The 19,532-nt window shown below is 45.9% G+C and overlaps 1 protein-coding gene and 1 non-coding gene across 2 annotated transcripts in view; both read left to right on the top strand.

Annotated features, from left to right (window-relative positions):
• Window positions 1–19,532, top strand: part of LOC140189166 (uncharacterized) — a 751,862-nt gene that overhangs the window by 224,120 nt on the left and 508,210 nt on the right. The gene's annotated exons all lie outside the window — the stretch shown is intronic.
• trnaa-ugc (transfer RNA alanine (anticodon UGC)) lies at window positions 3,991–4,062 on the top strand. Its single transcript has one exon. It is a non-coding gene; the product is annotated as a tRNA-Ala (tRNA).

Genomic DNA, 19,532 nt, shown 5'->3' with positions numbered 1-19,532 from the left:
TACTGAATGTTGAAGGACCAAGATGAGGTGGACGTGGAGAGGATGTTTCCTATGGTGGGGGTGTCCAGAACTAGAAGGCACAGCCTCAAATTTGAAGGGCGACCTTTTAGACTGAGGTGAGGAGGATTTTGTTTTAGCCAGAGAGTAAGAAATCTGTGGAATGCTCAGCTGCAGACTGCGGTGGAGGCAAACGTATGGGGTTGAGTCGGATCCGGGATCAGCCGTGATGGAATGGCGGAGCAGACTCGATGAGCTGAATGACCGATTTCTGCTCCTATGTCTTATGGTCTAACTAAATTCCGATTAAGGGATGGTTTGAGGTACGTGCTTGCGATGCGGAAATCAAGTCAGCATCTAAATCCGCGAGTTCCGTTCACAGGGAGACGAGGTGAACTTCTGGTTCAGCTTGGAATTCCAACATTTATTCAGTGATCAGGACAGGATTAGAACGTTAATGGGAGGTCGGGATTGAACGTAGTAATTCTCGAGTGTGGCTCAAAATGTCGTTATTGATAAGAAGCCCCACAAGAGGGATGAATTGTATATGTTCACAATTAAATAAGAAAAAAACACATTCACTGGCAAACATCGGGAACGAGGTGCAAGGTGGGATAAAGCATAAATGACACGGAGAGAATAACTGGGTGCTCCAGAAAGTAAGGAAGAAAGAAACGAAAGTGGAGACAGAATTATCGACAGAAAGTGAAGTAAGTGGGTAGGAATAATGGGGAAATGGAATTGATGCAACGTGGACAGACACAGAGGGAGACCCAGACATATACAGACACAGACAAGACCTAAACATATACAGGCACTGACACAGACATAGACAGAAACAGACATCATACAGACATAGACATACAAACACAAACCCAGACATGTACAGACATATACAAAACCTAAACATATACAGGCACCGACACAAACATAGACAAACTCAGTCACAGACACAGACATAGAAAGAAAAAGACAGAGACAGAGATGCAGACATTATACAGACAGACACATACAGACACAAACCCAGACATGTACAGACATAGAGAAGACAAAGACAGATACAGGCACCGACACAAACATAGACAGACACAGACACAGACACAGACTGAAATATAGACCCAGGCATATACAGTTACGCAAAAACACACACCCATACCAACACACACAAACGCAAACACACACAGAATGATACGTGCGCATACACAAACAAACGCAAGAGGTTGCACTTCATTCATGGGAGAGCAATGCTATTTTTTTCCATAGCAGAGTGGCGCAGCGGAAGCGTGCTGGGCCCATAACCCAGAGGTCGAAGGATCGAAACCATCCTCTGCTATCTCAACTGCTAACAACAAAAATTTTCCGTCAGTGCGCTTTAAACCACAAGGCCATCCCATCATTGGTAGATGCAAGGAAATCCACTGGCTTTCGGCTGGAATGTACGTTTATATGTTGTCCTTTTTAATTTTTGCGGAGGTTTCTGTTTGGTTGGAAAGATTAACAGATTGAGGTATCTTAATGTCATCTATTCTCTGCAGAATAAACCCGTGTCTTGTATATAAAAAAAGGAAAAAAATGCTGGAAACACACAGTGGATAGGCAACATTTGCAGAAGGAAGAGATTTGATGTTTCCGGTGGATGCCCGCTCGTCCCAACTGGAAAAGAAAGAAAACAAACAAAATGCTGGAGGAACTTAAAAGGCCACGCGGCATCTATGGAAAAGAGTACACTCAGCGTTCCGGCCGAGACCCTTCATCAGGACTGGAGAAAAAGATGAGAAGACCTTGCAGAGGAGTCTCTCTCTCTCTCCCTCTCCCTCTCTCTCTCTCTCTCTCTGTCTCTCTCTCTGTCTCTCTCTTTCTCTCTCTCTCTCTCTCTCTCTCTCTCTCTCTCTCTCTCTCTCTCTCTCTCTCTCTCTCTCCCTCTTTCCACCCCACCCACGCGCTTTCCAAATCGTTCCCTGCATCCATTACTCAGACAATAAATCCTGTTGGGGAATGCTCTTCATCCCAACGCACAATCAGGCACAAACGGGAGCGTGTCCTCTGGCCAGTGCTCGACAAAGAAGTAGCTGAACCGGAAAGGATTCCCGAGACCTCTCTGGTCGCAAAGGGAGAAATGTAATACGTCTGAAAAGTGCCGGTTTCGCAGTCGCCGAACAAATATCGGTTTGACCCCGTGAGATCTCGTGTGTTCGGACATCTGAATGACAGATTTACTTTCGCGCTGGTTTCTCGTCACTGGTTAGTATACCCGCCCGTCACGGAAAATGATGGTTTCATTTCCCCGACGAGGAAGTAGTTTTGCTGTTTCCATATTAACTGTGATTTCAAACGGAATTTTCAAAGCAAAAAGAAAAGTGTTAAGGAGGTTAAGTCGGAGTTTGATGGTGAAATGCTCAGTTCATCGGGGATGTGGAACAGTCCGGTCTGCAGTGACCCCGGGAAGGGAGAATCTCGCGATCGGTGTTCTGCTTCTTCATATATCCCCTCAGCGACTCTGTATCTCAGCGCCATTCAGTGTAACCCTCAGTGACAGAGTCCCATGTTCGCTAAGATATTTCCATCACCCACCTTTGCTATACTTTAAACTTTAAGCAAAGGCCGGTCTTACGCTTGATTTAAGGAGTCCGGTTCAACGAGTTAGAAAGGAGGAGAGAGTGAAACCGACACCTTCGCCCAGCTCACGCCACCCGGCAGAGACTGAGTGAGATTCTCTCCTCCAACTCCGCGCCCAGAGCTCAGAGTGAAAGGTCATCGACCTGAAACGTGAAATGTTTCTCCCTCCGCAGACGCTGCCTGAGCTGAGGAATATTTCTGGCAGTTTCAGATTTTACTTCAGTAATTGTCCTTTTCTCTCCGACCCCGGGATCGATACACTCCCCATACGTTCCGGACACGGTGACCACATTCCATGTAAAATGCTCTTCTGCCTGGCCAGCCCAGTTGTGAGGAGTGTGTAGTCGTGGCCGAGTCGTTTGCAGATGCGCTATGAATTTATTGGGAGTTCCCCGCGAAGCTTCTAAATCCGATAAATATTTGTTCCTCAAGTTTTCTTTTTATGGTGTCCGCGACTCTCTGATGCAATCCATTCATCCACGCAGATTGTGAAAATCGGTGTCCTAGCATCGACTAATAGTCAGCATCGTCAAACGAAGAAATGGATCATTTAATCCTTTTTCACTCCCTGTCTTGGTGGCGCAATCGGTGAGCGCGTTCGGCTGTCAACCGAAAGGTGGTGGTTCGAGCCCACTCAGGGTGTCTGGTGATCCAGCAGCAGTTACTGTGCATTTCATTGTCTGCTGGGATAGTGGGTGGGCGTGGAATGGGGGGATGTTCCCCTTCTGCTGCCGTACAGAGTTCAGTGGGGATTTAAATTGTTATATTTTTGCCAGATACAATATGTGACAAAAAGCTTCTCTTTCATACTTTTCATAGACATCAAACTCTTAATATCTCTTCTTTCAGTTGGTCCTGACGAAGGGTCTCGGCCCGAAACGTCGACTGTACCTCTCCCTATGGGTGCTGCCTGGCTTGCTGCGTTCACCAGCATTTTTTATGTGAGTTGCTTTCATAGACATCATATCATGACACAGAGCATTGTCTGAGAACAAGGTTCATCATTAATTAAATGCAGAATAAAGTGAAACAGCCACAGAGAAAGCACAGTGCGGGAAAATAATAAGGTGGAGGGTCATAACGAGGGAGATTGTGAGGCGTCCATCTTTTTTCACGAGGAGACCATTCAAACTATGCTTCAGAGCGGGGCACATGCTTTATTTTCCGTGATCATTCTGCTGGAGTCTACTTGGTTCTTTTCCACAAAAATTATCATGATGCTCGGGAAGAGAACTGAACAAGGATCAAGTATGATCGCACTGGATGGTGGAGCAGACTCGGGGCCGAATGACTGTGGCCAACAGCCATTATCTGTGTTGCACTGTTCAGTTGTGATATGCAGGAAGGTTTGGACCTGAACACTTCTGTATTTCAATTGGGGATGTAGCTCAGTGGAAGAGCGCATGCTTTGCATATATGAGGGCCCGGGTTCAATCCCCGGCATCTCCACGCTAGTGAGCATTGAAATTTGAACATTGCAAAGCTCAAATCCAATCGTCAGGTTTGCAGTCGGCACAATGACGGTACCGCGATACAGCGGCACACATAAAGGAGGTAGAATGATGCTTTGAGTCTCAACGTGGACAAGACCAAAGAGATGATTCATTTAGAAGGTGCAGGCTGACCGCTCATTACCGCAAATAAACGGCTCCGAGAGAGAGAGAGAGAGAGAGAGAGAGAGAGAGAGAGAGAGAGAGAGAGAGAGAGAAAGAGAGAGAGAGCGGACCACCAAACCCGCCCTCTGAACACCACAGAGAACAGCAAGAAAGCGTACCGGTGTGTCCACTTCCTGAGGAGACTGAAGCCAGTGAAACTTCCCCAACCCCTATTCTCAAATGCTTTTATTTCACAGGAGCATCATTGAGCGAGCTCTAACCACTTGCTAAACCGTCTGGTGCGAGAATCGCAAGACATCCGACGGCAGGACTCTACAGAGGGGAGAGAGGACTGCTGACAGCAGCTCACTTTCACATTCAGACCCAGTGATTTGCGGACTATTGAAAACTGACGGAATTCTGACCTTCATTCGATCATATGGACGGATTGGGAGGTGAACGAGACTCGGGAATGGACAAAATAAATCCCGGAGTGTGGGTGTATTCTCCGGTTCACCTCAGACTGCGGTCGCTGCTGGTCACGTCGAGACTGACCGACGTAGCATCCACAAAATGCAGCAGGAGCTCAACGGGCATCTGCGCACGAAATATGGACTGTTTCCTCCTCCTCAGAGATGCTGTCAGACCTGGTGACTTGCCCCGGCATTCTGTGTTCTGGATTTGCAGCATCTGCAGAATCTCCTCTGTTTATAACCTAAATAACAGTCAGCAGGCAAAGAGAATCTCCCGCTGTATATTGTAGACCACATCCATGGCTACAACTCGAAAGCCTATAAAAAAAACTCCCATCGGGGTCTTCTTAGCCGAGCAGCTTCTTAATCCCCGCAGAAGGATTCTACATCTCCCGATCCTGCTCTGCTCTGACTGAGACCCCATCCAATTCAGTGACTGATTTCCTGGTGAAAGGTCATTGAGCTGAACGTGAATTCGGTTTCTCTCTTCACAGACGCTAACAGATCTGCTGAATATTTCCAGCAATCCCCGCTTTTAGTTGAGGATCAACCCCGTTTATTTAGACCATAAGACAAAGGAGCAGAAGTAGCCCATTCGGCCCATCGAGTCTGCTCCGCCATTTTATCATGAGCTGATCGATTTTATCCTATTTAGTCCCACTGCTCCGCCTTCTCACCATAACCTTTGATGCCCTGGCTACTCAGATACCTATCAACCTCTGCCTTAAATACACCCAATGACTTGGCCTCCACTGCTGCCCGTGGCAACAAATTCCATAGATTCACCACCATCTGACTAAAAAAAAAAAAATCTCATTTCTGTTCTGAATGGGCGCCCTTCAACCCTGAAGTCATGCGCTCTCGTACTAGACTCCTCCATCATGGGAAACAACTTTGCCACAGCCACTCTGTCCATGCCTTTCAACATTCGAAATGTTTCTATGAGGTCTCCCATCATTCTTCTAAACTCCAAGGAATACAGTCCAAGAGCGGACAAACGTTCCTCATACGTTAACCCTACCATTCCCGGAATCATTCTAGTGAATCTTCTCTGTACCCTCTCCAACGTCAGCACATCCTTTCTTAAATAAGGAGACCAAAAGTGCCCACAGTACTCCAAGTGAGGTTTCACCAGCGCCTTATAGCGCCTCAACATTACATTCCTACTCCTATACTCTATTCCTCTAGAAATGATTGCCAACATTGCATTCGCCTTCTTCACTACTGACTCAACCCGGAGTTTAACTTTAAGGGAATCCTGTACGAGGACTCCCAAGTCCCGTTGCACCTCAGAACTTTGAATTTTTCCCCATTTAAGTAATAGTCAGCCTGTTTATTTTTTCTGCCAAAGTGCATAACCATACACTTTCCAACATTGTACTTCATTTGCCACTTCTCTGCACATTCTTCCAATCTATCCAAGTCTCTCTGTAGACTCTCCGTTTCCTCAGCACTACCGGCCCCTCCACCTATCTTCGTGTCGTCAGCAAACTTGGCCTCAAAGGCATCTATTCCATAATCCAAATCGTTGATGTACAAAGTAAAACGAAGCGGCCCCAACACTGATCCCTGTAGAACACCACTGGTAACCGGCAGCCGACCAGAATAGGATCCCTTTATTCCCATTCTCTGTTTTCTGCCAATCAGCCAACGCTCTATCCACGTATGTAACTTTCCAGTAATTCCATGGGCTCTTATCTTGTTAAGTAGCCTCATGTGTGGCACCTTGTCAAAGGCCTTCTGAAAATCCAAATATACAACATCCACTGCATCTCCCTTGTCTACCCTACTGGTAATTTCCTCAAAAAATTGTAATAGGTTTGTCAGGCAGGAATTTCATTTAAGGAATCCATGCTGAGTTCTGCCTATCTTGTCATATGCCTCCAGATACTCTGTAACCTCATTCTTGACAATCGAGTCCAACAACTTCCCAACCACCGATGTCAAGCTAACAAGTCTATAATTTCCTTTTTGCTTCCTTGCCCCCTTCGTAAATAGCGGAGTGACATTTGCAATCTTCCAGTCTTCCGGAACCATGCCAGAATCTGTCGACTTTTGAAAGATCATCGCTAATGCCTCCGCAATCTCCACAGCTACATCCTTCAGAATACGAGGGTGCATTCCATCTGGTCCAGGAGATTTATCGACCTTTAGCCTATTCAGCTTCCTGAGTACTTTCTCTGTCGTAATTGTGACTGCACACACTTCTCTTCCCTGCCACCCTTGAGTGTCCGGTATCCTGCTGTCTTCCTTAGTGAAGACTGATGCAAAATACTTGTTCAGTTCCTCTGCCATCTCCTCATCTCCCATTACAATTTCTCCAGTATCATTTTCTATCGGTCCCATATCTACTCTCACCTGTCTTTTACTCTTTATATACTTGAATATGCTTTTAGTATCCTCTTTGATATTATTTGCTAGTTTCCTTTCATAGTTAATCTTTTCTCACTTAATGACCTTCTTGGTTTCCTTTTGTAAGGTTTTAAAAACATCCCAATCCTCTGTCTTCCCACTAATTTTTGCTTCTTTGTATGCCCTCTCCTTTGCTTTAACTTTGGCTTTGACTTCTCTTGTCAACCACGGTTGCATCCTTTTTCCACTCGAAAGTTTCTTCTTTTTTGGAATATACCTGTCTTGCACATTCCTCATTTCTCGCATAAACTCCAGCCACTACTACTCTGCCGTCTTTCCCGCCAGTGTCTCTTTCCAGTCAACTTTGGCCAGTTCCTCTCTCATGCCACTGTAATTTCCTTTACTCCACTGAAACACCGACACATCAGATTTCGGCTTCTCTTTTTCTAATTTCACAGTCAACTCAATCATGTTATGATCACTGCCTCCTGAGGGTTCCTTCACCTCAATCTCTCCAATCACCTCCGGTTCATTACACAATACCCACTCCAGTACAGCCGATCTCCTAGTGGGCTCAACAACAAGCTGTTCTAAAAAGCCATCTCGCAGACATTCTACAAATTCTCTCTCTTGAGATCCAGTGCCGACCCGATTTTTCTAATCTACTCGAATGTTAAAATCCCCCACAATTATCATAACACTGCCCTCCTGACAAGCCTTTTCTATTTCCAGTTGTAATTTGTAGTCCACATCCCTGCAGCTGTTTGGAGGCCTATAAATAACTGCCATCAGGGTCCTTTACCCCTGCTATTCCTAGCTCAACCCATAAAGATTCTGCACCTTCCGACCCTATATCACCTCTTTCTAATGATTTAATATCATTTCTTACCAATAAAGCCACGCTTCCCCCTCTGCCTACCTTCCTATCCTTCCGATACACCGTGTATCCTTGGACGTTCAGCTCCCAGAGACAAGCATCCTTTAGCCAGGTCTCAGTGATGGCCACAATATCATACCTGCCAATCTGTAGCTGTAGAACAAGATCATCCACCTTATTTCTTATGCTTCGTGCATTTAAGTACAACACCTTAAGACCAGTATTTGATACTTTTTGCTTTCATTTTACTGTAACTCATCCCAATGGCTACAAATTTACCCCATCACCTGCCTGTCTTTCCTGACATCTTTACTGCTCACTATCTTAGATTTATTTCTGTTTTCCCCTTCCTCCGTTCTATCATTCTGGTTCCCATACCCCTGCCAAATTAGTTTAAACCCTCCCTAACAGCTCTATTTAACTTTCCCGCCAGGATATTGGTCCCCTTCGGGTTCAGGTGTAACCTGTCCTTTTTGAACAGGTCATACTTCCCCCAGAAGAGATCCCAATTATCCAAGAATCTGAAGCCCTGCCCCCTACACCAGTCTCTCAGCCAGGCATTCATCTGCCTGATCCGACTACTCTTGCCCTCGCTAGCACGTGGCACAGGTAGCAATCCCGAAATTACTACCCTGGAGGTCCTGCTTCTCAGCTTCCTTCCTAACTCCTGGATATCTGTCTTCAGGGCCTCCTCCTTTGTCCTGTCTATTTCATTGGTACCAACATGTATCAAGACAACTGGCTGCTCACCCTCCCCTTTCAGAATATTCAGGACACGATCCGAGACATCCCGTACGCTGGCATCTGGGAGGCAACACACCATGCGGGTATCTCTGTCAGGCTCACAGAATCTCCTGTCTGTTCCCCTGACTATGGAATCCCCTACAACCACCGCATTTCTCTTCTCCCTCCTTCTCTCCTGCAAAACTGCGCCAGGCTCAGTGCCAGAGATCCGGTCACCGTAGGCGTCCCCCGTCAGGTCATCCCACTCAACAGCATCCAGAACAAGATATTTGTTGCAGAGGGGGACAGCCACAGGGGTGCTCTCCACTATCCGGGCATTTCCCTTCCCTCTCTTGACAGTGACCCAGTGTTCTGACTCTTGTAGCCTAGGGATGACTACTGACTCCTGTAGCCTAGAGATGACTACCTCTCTGTAGCTCCTGTCTATCACCTCTTCACTTTGCCTGATAAGCACTATCTGAATCTGGGATTTGAATCCAACCTTAAAGAACTTGTAGTCGTGGCCGAGTGGTTAAGGCAATGGACTAGAAATCCATTGGGGTTTCCCTGAGCAGGTTCAAATCCTGTCGACTACGTGTTTCTATCGGTTTTGACTCCCTGATCCCTCCCAGGGATACAGATTGTAAAAAGCCAGTCGAAGCACCCAACTTTGTTCTCCGCCTCCAAAACCAGGAAGTGCCCATGTGTTCTGCTTTTATTCAGGTGGCCTCTGCGATACAATCAGTCAGCCGCTGTTCGTCTCTTATCCGAAATGTTGGTGGTTCCAGCTTATCCAGGGACGTTGGTGATCTAGTGGCCTTTTGTGTCCGTTTTGTGTGCTCCGTGCTGTTCCTAATACATTCATTAAAAAAAAATCCACATATAGAAAACAGAACACTACCACGACCTGTCTTGCTTACATTCATGTTGACATAAACTTAATATATTGTACATGGACGATCAAACCAACAGAAACTCTTACAGGGCACCAGTGTATTTCATGTTTAAATTTATGTTATCGCCACTTGAACCAGAGGGATAAACTCACTCGACTTCAGTCACACCAGCACTGGCTGTTTCCACAACTCACTTTCAAACTGGACATTTCATGCTAGAAACATTTTTACTTTGTTGTTATTATGATTATTTTCACAGCTCACGCTGGCCTGAAGTACGGGGCTGCTGAAGCACACTCATTCCTCAATAGTTCGAATGGACTTCGGACCATTCTACTGGTGTATAGTATAGTGGTTTTCAGCAGATTTACAGAAACATTGCTTTCGTGGCCTAAATGTTTAATACTATTTTCTAGTGACTGTGAGGTACTAGATGTTGATAATACCATCGGGACAATGTATACCCTGTTCATGCTCGATAGGCTTTAATTTGTTGGGCTTTTATTATGTATTTATAACATTTTTGCATTAACCACCTAGCCCTGTATTGCCACAAGGAACCCCTCTGTTTCTGGGAAAAGGTCTCCAGCTCTGAGCCAAACGTTCCACGTCTCCTTCTTCACATCTAGTCTGCTCAGATCATGGGGATGTTTTCCATGGAGGGTTGCTGCTCCATTGGTTAACTTTATATTATTATTATTTTGCGTTTTTGTATTTTCACAGTCTGTTATGTTTTCTGCATTGATTGCCCGTTTTGTGTGTACTCTTTCATTGATTATATTCTGTTTCTTTACACTTGCTGTGAATCCACTCAAGAAAATGCATCAAATGGTAGCACATTTGTGCTTTGATAATGAATTTACTTTGAACTTGGAAGCGTTCTGCGTTGCTGCACATGACTCGGACCCTCAGTGCCCTCTAGTGGCCGCTGGCTGGTACTGCCTCACGGATCTCACTGCGACTCTCCGGGTCGTTTTGTGAACCCAGGAGCCGGGACGTTCCGCTTCTTGTTCACATCAACGTGCAAGTTAAATAAAGCAACGACTTGCTGCTCCACTGCGAAGTTCACGTGTCGGTCACATTTGTACAAAGGGAAACAAATTTAATGTTTCAGGCGGTGACCTATTCGTCACCACTGGGAAAGAGAGAAAATAAGGTACGTTTCAGCTTCAGACAAGGTGGGCGAACGTCATCAGACAAAAGAAAAGCCGCGGATCTGGTGAGACCAAGTGAGTGACTGCGACTGTTATCATCGGGGTTTTTGTTTGTATGTTATATGAACAAAAAGATACTGTGGAGAATGTCCAGTACGGCAGACTATTGTAATGAAAGGAGGAAAAAAAAAACTGAGTCAAAGACCAAATAGGCGACGGTCGAAGATGGGTATTTTTTGACACAAAAATCAGAGTAACGCACAGAAAACACTGGAGGATTTCAGCAGGTCAGTCAGCACCGTGTTCGTTCATCAGTACTGGACAGGAAGTGGGACGAAGTCAGAATAGGAAGATGGGGGAAGAGAAGGAGTTAGGTAAAGCCAGGTGAGGAAAGAAGGTAGATATTTTGGGGAAAGGGGAGATTGAAAACTGGGGGAGATAGGTGAAGCCAGGTGAGGATGGAATTTAGATATGTTGCGGAAAGTGGAATAAATGAGAGGCTGGTTGGTGATTGGTGGAAAAGAAGAAAGGTTGAAAAGCAGAAATCAGATTGGAGGGGCGGGCTGACTAGCGGGAGGTGGTAGACATGCGTGGAAAGGTGAAGACACAAGAGGGAATCCCGAATGGAAAATTAAAACAAAGAGAGGAGAATGGAGAAATTATCTATCTTGCGTCTCGGAATTGTAGATGAGGCCGTATTGGGAGCATCCGAGACAGTAGATGGCCCAGGTAAACTTACAATTGAAGTATTTCCTCACCTGGAAGGACTATTTGTCCTGAATATTGCAGAGTCCCTGGAACTAACTGACTTGCCGATACTAATGTTGTGTTTTTCATTGAATTTGGTGTCCTCGATGATTCAGTCGGAGTCCTCTTGGTTTCATCCCAGATGAAGGACTGAATGTTGTGAGGGAGGAGGTGAATGGGCAGGCGCAGCATTCTTCCTTTTGGATAAATGCCAGAAGGGGAATCAGTGGGGAGTGTGTAGTCGTGGCCGGATTGTTTGGCGATGCAGCCGGAATCCATTGGGATTTCCTCGCGCAGCTTCGAGTCCTGACAACTGTGTATTTGCAACATTTTCTGTTTGATATTGTCCGTGACTCTCTGATGCAAACCAGTCATGTAGATTGTGAAAAACCGGGTGCAGCCCAGCCGCGATTGTTGGTCACGTTCTACAACGCAAAATTGAACCTTTTATTCCTACTTTCCACAAAACTTGTCTCTGCGGCCCATCTGTGAGCGCGTCCGGCTGTTAACCGACAGGCTGTCGGCCATTGATCCGGCAGATTTGTTTCTGTTGTGTTTCATTGGCAGCTGGGAAACGCTGCGCTGAACGGAGGCCGAGGCTCCCTACTGCGGCCTCGATGGGAATTTAAACTGTTATATTTTAGACACATGTACCGAGATACAGTGAAAACCTTCTCGTTCATACTGTCCATGGAGATGAAATCATTGCACAGTGCATTGAGATCGCACAAGGTAAAACCACAACAGGGTGCAGAATAAAGTGTAACAGCGACAGGGAAAGCACAGTGCAGGTTAATAATAAGGTGCAGCATCATAACGAGGTGGATTGTGAGGTCAAACGTGCAGCTTATCGTGCTAAGAAACGATTCAGTAGACAGAACAGCGGGACTGAAACTATCCATGTGACTGTGATACGGTCTTTCAGGCTTTCGTGCTTTCTGCCCGATGGAAGGGAGGAAAGGAGAGAATGTCTGGGATGCGGGGTGTCCTTTGATCAGGAACCTGTCTGTTCTATTTGACCAGAAAGTGCGTTTCCTGGAGCGGAGTCCTTGGGACTAACGGACTTGCCAGGACTAATATTGTGTTTTTCATTTGATTTAGGGTCCTCGATCATTCAATCGGAGTCCACTTGGTTTCATCCCAGATGAAGGATGAGAATTCAATCTCTGGTCTACTACAGTGGATGGTAATTAATAAAACGCTTAGACTCACAGCAATTTTCCCATGAATTACTGTGAGTTGTCCACTTGGTCCCACGAGTTCCGTGTACATAGTGTTCTGAAAGAGGTTATTTTATAGTCTAAAATTGTAGATTGTTAAACGGCCGAGAACCGAACTCGGATCTACTGGTTGAGAAGCAGCTATGCTCACCACTATACCGCAATCGCCTCATGATCGAGTGGAGATTCGGGCAGTGAACCGTCTCCTTTACTGTCAGAGTTTGTAACTCGATGCTCAGTGTCTGAGCTGCTTTCTGAAGGATCATTCCTCACTATGTTGCAGTTTCTATTCCGACCAGTGGGTGTCGCGTCATTCCGACAGACCGGAGAAACAAAACACTCTGGATTGGGACTGCAGGAAGAATCGACTCTTGAGAGAGTCGGAGCTAGAAATGGTTCCCCGCCTCACGCATCAGCGAAAGGGAAAACAAATCCTGATTATAAATGTTTCAAACAATTCAAAGAACAAGCAGTTGGACGTTATGGGAGCCCTTCATTTGCGCAGTCCTTGAACACATGAATGAATCGCTAAAGAATCCTGAGACCCTCCAGTCACACAGTGAGAGAGGAGGGGTGAGAGGCGCCAGATCCACACTCAACAAACAGACATCAAAGTGACTCTGTGAGCTCTCCTGTACCCTGACATCCGTATAATCGCCCTGATGAATGGTCACAGACAGAAGCGTCGACGGTTTACTCTTTTCCATTGATGCTGCCTGGTCTGCGGAGTTCCTGCAGCATTTTGTGTGCATCACCTTGAGTTTCAGTATCTGCAGATCTTCTCTAGTTTGTAATCCGTTTGACAGATTCCATAATCTCGTTTATTCCTCATTATTGTGGTGGTTAATCTCTCCTCCTGTCAATCGGGAGATGAGAATAATTTTTTTTGTTGAAGTGGTTGTTTAGAATATGAAACAACCCAGTCGGCAGATAGTCCTGGACTGGAGAGTTTACCGAGAACGTTGTGTTCAGTATCTTTTCCCAAGTATTCCCTCATCGAGTCTGTAATTGTGCGCTGTTCGGCGTGACACTCGGTGACCGAATCCGTCACTTCGAAACATTAAACAGGGTCTGTTGCTGTGAGACATAAACTCCCGCAATTTCCGACACATGCCGATTCCCTCAGTGTGTCTGAGTGACTGTAGAAGGCAGCGAGAAGAACAGCTGAGACACTTTGGAAAGAACGATGTCAAGTGGGCAATGTGTTTATTACCCGGTTTAAATCCACCCTTTCCCTCTCCCAGCGTCGGACCCTCCGAACAGACGCTCAGAAAGTGAACTGAGGGAAGGAATTGCGAAGTTGCACTCTGTGACGTCATTCACACACGTGAGCATGCGCAGTGTCGTTCCGCCCCTTGACCTGATTGACAGCGGACAGCAGAACACGTCCCCGGGAGCGGTTTTACAGCAGCCGGGAATGGAGAGCTCTTGGGCCCGGGAGTAGGGCACTACCAGTGTCCTCTTTCCAGCAGTAGCGCATCGCTCCGGGAGCGGCTCTGCAGATAGGCTCGGAGATCGGCACTGACTCCGGATATGACGGCTGGGAGAAAGAGGCGGAGTGTAACAGCAACTGAGCTCGGAATGCAGAGTGTGTGGGTAGAGAGAGGCTGTTCCCGGGCCGGGGTAGGTAGGTTGGTGAAGGCGGGGTGGGATGGAGCTGCCGGGGACGTGCATTGCTGCTGCTTCTCCTCATGTCTGCCTAGGTACCATATCCGATGCGGACGTTGGTAACCATGGTTTTCCATATTGATCTATCCTTCGTTCTTTGGATGACTTCCATTTCCTCGATGTGTAACCACCTGGCTAGGCCTTTGATGTCCATAAGCCGAGGTCTTCCTCCAGGTTTACTCCCCTCGATCTTTCCAGAGAGAATGACATTTTATAGCTCATCTTTCCGCATGATGTGTCCTAGGAATCTGAGTTGTCTTTCTCTTATTGCTGGTATGAATGATCGAACTGCTTGTGCTCTCCTGAAAACTTCTTCATTTGATGTGTGTGTGGTCCATGATATTTTTAACATACTCCTGTAGAACCATTATTCAGCTGCTTCTAGTCTCTTTTCCATTTCTGGGGAAATGGTCCAGCATTCACTTCAATAAGTCAGGATAGAATAAATGTAGTACTGCAGTGTTCTGTTTTTAGTGTACATGCTCATCCTTCTGTCTGTTAATATGGTCTTCATTTTTTGAAAGCTTATTTCGCCATTGCTGTTCTGTATTTGATATCTGTGTCGCAACTTCCATTACTTGTTATTGGGCTGCTAAGATATCTGAATTTGTTGACTTGTTTGATGTTTGTATTTCCGATCTTGATCACACATTGTGGGATGTTTGTCTTTCTGGAGAAGACCATGCTTTCTGTCTTCCTGGTGTTGATTGAGAGGCGTCTGCGATTACCTTCTGCTGCCTCTATAGTGAGTAGTTCCTGAATTTTTGTTTCTGAGTCAGCTATTATTACGATGTCATCATCCCCACATCAGGGGGACATCCATGTTTAATCCCAGTCTCCTCGTCTTTGTGTTTGCTGGACACGGAGCCGGACAGGTTTACAAACATGCTGTTGCAGGATCCCGGAGAGAAGTGTTATGGACACAGTTTACACTGGTACTCTTTAGCTCCGGCTGACCGGTGAGCCCCACGGGAGAGGTGAGCGGAAATGCGAGCTGTGTCCATCTGCCTGCACTACGGTCAGCTCAATTCGCAGATCTGTGGCGGGGGTGAGTACCGCCCTCTCGTTGTGCAGCTGCCTCATCTGCTCGGTAGAAGCTGAGAACTGCAGCCCTACAGCGGTCTCTCACTCTGGCAATGACTGCACCGGCCGCTTCACACAACCATCGGCCTTTAACCTATCCTTCACTGACCCAGTTCCCTCCTCCTTCCCACAGAGAAATAATTCCATCAACTCTGCCCTTCACTGCTCAGAGCAATGGTTGATTAACAGACCCGTATAAAAAAGATTGATGTGAGGTCTTTAAGGCGTATTGCTCCTGCATTTTCTATGGAAAAGGGCATGAATGGCAGGGAGCTCAGGACAGCATTGTCTTGAGGGAAGAGCATCTCTACAGTAGATCAAGTGCTGTTGTTGTTTACATAGAAACAACACCGACCATTCATAGTCATAGTCATAGTCATACTTTATTAATCCCGGGGGAAAATGGGTTTCGTTACTGTTGCTCCATAAATAATAAATAGTACTGGAACCATAAATAGTTAAATAGTAATATGTAACTTATGAAATAAGTCCACGACCAGTCTATTGGCTCAGGGTGTCTGACCCTCCAAGGGAGGAGTTGTAAAGTTTGATGGCCACAGGCACGAACGGCTTCCTATGACGCTCAGTGCTGCATCTGAGGTGGAATGAGTCTCTGGCTGAATGTACCCCTGTGCCCACCCAGTACGTTATGTAGTGGATGGGAGACATTGACCAAGATGGCATGCAACTTAGACAGCATCCTCTTTTCAGACACCACTGTGAGAGAGTCCAGTTCCATCCCCACAACATCACTGGCCTTACGGATGACTTTGTTGATTCTGTTGATTCGGCCCACTATGCTGTACAGAACATGTACTTAAATTAGAAATACGTATTTTTCTATTTTTCTAAGCACAATATACCTCTTCAGGAGTCTCTTAAAAACCCTATTGTTTCCGCCTCCACAACCATCACCGGCAGCACTCACTGCTCCTTGCCAAAAAAAAAACTTACCCCTGACATCTCCTCTGTACCTTCTTCCAAGCACCTTAAAACTGTGCCCACTCGTGCTACCCATTTCAGCCCTGGGAAAAAGCCTCTGTCTATGTACATAACCAATGCCTCTCACTATCTTATACACCTCTATCAGGTCACTTCTTAGCCTCTATCGTCCCAAGGAGAAAAGGCCAAGTTCACTCAGCTTATTCTCATAAGACATGCTCCCCAATCAAGGCAACATCCTTGTAAATCTCCCTTTTTTATAGTGTCTATGTCCTTCATGTAGTGCGGTGATCAGAACTGAGCACAGTACTCCAAATGGGATCTGACCAGGGCCCTATATAGCTGTAACATTACCTCCGGTCATATAACTACCTGCCTGGACACAAGGTGAAAGGTCATCGAACAATAATCATACAAAGAGGATACAGACAGTCGTTTTTCAGATAGTTAGGAAGTTAAAAGAAATGCAAGAGTAAACCTCGGACGACGGCAATCGGAGGCAGTAATAGGGGACAAAAAAAAGCGGAAGAACTTAATAAGCTTTTTGCGTCTGCTATTTTATGTTGAAGATACCAGCAGTATGTTAGAAATTCCAGATGTCACCTGGACCAGATGGACTACACCGCGGGTTTATGAAAGAAATTGGTGACGATTTCACGGAACCGTTAATAGTGATTATTCAGGAATGACTGGATTCTGGAATGGTTCAGACGACAGGAAAATAACAAAAGTCTTTTTACGTTTACAAAAGACAGGATATTACGAACCGGTTGGCGTGGATTTTATGTTGGGAAAATGCTGGTGTCCATTCGTAAGGATGTTCTTTCAGTCGTATGGTACAATAGTTCGGCCAATATGGTTTTCTTAAAGAGAAATCTGGCCACACAAATCTGTTGGAATTCTTTGGAGAAATAGCAGACAAGATAGAGAAAGGAGAGTCAGTGGATGTTGTTTACTTCGATTTTCAGAAGGCCTTTGTCATGTGACGCAAAAAAGGCTGCTAAACAAAATTAGAGCTCATGGTATTGTAAGAAAGATACGAGCATCGAGAATATATTGGCAACCTGTGTGAGGTAACGTCTGGGAATAAATATGGCATTCTCAGCCATTTGTCGGTAACTAGGTGTGGTCTGGAGGGGTCTCTGCTTTGTACCTTATCTGTCAATCATCTGGAAGACGAAATTGATGGCTTTGCATGTGATAGAAAATTAGAGGGATTGGCTGGTGCTATTGATGAGACAGAAAGTCTGCAGAAGGTCTTGGAGAATGGGCAACTAAGTGGAAGTTTGAATACAGAGTACGATAATGTATGGTCAGGCACATTGATAGCAGAAATAAAAGTATGGACTATTTCCCAAATGGAGAGCAGATTCAGAAATCAGACGTGCAATTGGGCTGGGGAGTTCTCGTGCAAGATTCCCTAAAGGATAAGTTGCAGGTTGAGTTGGTGTTAAGGAAGGCAAATACAATTTTAGCATTCATCCCGCCAGGACTAGCATCTAAAAGCAAGGATATAATGAAGATGAATTGTAAAACATTGATCAGATTCATCTGGAGCATTGTAGACAATTGTGGGCCCCATTTCTGATAAAGGATGCGCTGGCATTGGAGTGGGCCCAGGGGAGTCTCACGAGAATGTTCCCGGAATGAAACGGTGAAGCTACAAGGAGCATTTGACGGCTCTGAGCCTCTACTCATTGGAATTCAGATAAATGAGGGAGGATCTCATGGAAACCTATCAAATATTGAGCGGCCTGGATAGAGTGGATGTGGAGAGGATGTCAGTTCAGATTCTCTGAACCTCAGCGTTGATGTTGAGCCCAATCGACCCGGGACATGGTGATGTGATCCCATGAAATTGTCCTTCTGCCTCCTTATCTGTGTGGTAGCAGTTGTCATGGCCGAGTGATTAGGCGATACACCAGAAGTTCATTGAGGTCTCACTGCTGAAGTTCCACTGCGGGAGAGGCGGGTCCGCTCAGAGTAATCCGTGTCCACGGAATTCCAAATTTCTTCATTTCTTCTACCAAAGTGTTATTTGTGTCCCCGTCTCGTGATAAAACCATGGAATGAGGAAACTAAAACTCTTTCTTTTATTGCGCTTCAAAGATCTTGTTATGAATTCAGGGCGATCATTGGGAATTCTATCGGTTGAGTCACTCTTGACATGCGAGAGATCATCTGCCGCCAACATGGACTGAACTGCTTTCCTGTTGAGCCGCACATCCTCACAATTCCAAATCTCAGGGTTCACTGAGTGTGTGAAGAAATTAGATTGTTCTGGAGAGTATCGGCGATCAATGCCTAAGGTCTGCTGACTGGACAAATCTAGTGTCCCTTTGTCGCACCCACTCGGTCATTAAAGGTATCCTTCCTCAGGCAGGGTCCCCTGACTACCGGCAAGCGAGCGGGGTTGTCTGGATCTCCCTTTCTCAAACGGCGATACAGGCAGATTCTGTTAATGAGTAATGATTCAACTATTCAAAACATTTATTTTCAGATTTGCCTTCATCCAGGCAGCCACAAAACAAGAAACTCAAATAACCCAATTAAAACAGCAACACTAAAAACCACTGCGCAGAGAAAGAGAGAGAAACAAAAACACGTCATGCAAACAAGAGAAGCAAGCTAACAGCATCTCGAAACAGACTGGGTAACAGATCTGCTCCCGGAGCATCCGCAGTAGCCGCAAAGCCTCGGACCCCAGTTTTCACATCAGCAGGGCAGAAAAGCACAGCAGCCGGACCTGCCGCGACCTTTTTGATTTTGTCATTTATTCAATTGCATATACGGGGCTAAGACGTTAACGAGACATCTCGATACAATAAATTAACCCACCTAGGTGTGAGTCAACACATCGTAAAGTTCAAAATACCCAATAACAGTGTCCTCCGATAATCTCGGCTGCAGCTCAGCTGGTGTCCAGCGTTTGAACCATTGATGTTTGTCCCAATGAACAACCCAGAGGCAAAGAGAGAGAGCGCGGAAGAGACACAGTGGAAGAATAACTGAATGTGTGACAGCAGGGCCACTGAAACCAGACTCATTAAAAAACGTAAAACACATTCACTGCTGACATGTCGTGAACGAGGCCTCCGGAAGGGTCGGAGCACAGAGACAATAACAGGACGGGGCAGGAAGTAACAAGCACTGAATGACAGACAGAGTCACGGACAGAGAGACAGGCGA

This window comes from Mobula birostris, chromosome 28 (assembly GCF_030028105.1).
Source record: "Mobula birostris isolate sMobBir1 chromosome 28, sMobBir1.hap1, whole genome shotgun sequence".
Taxonomy (NCBI): Eukaryota; Metazoa; Chordata; class Chondrichthyes; order Myliobatiformes; family Myliobatidae; genus Mobula; species Mobula birostris.
Note: the sequence above shows the minus strand (reverse complement) of the source record. Positions and strands in the feature narration are given on the sequence as shown.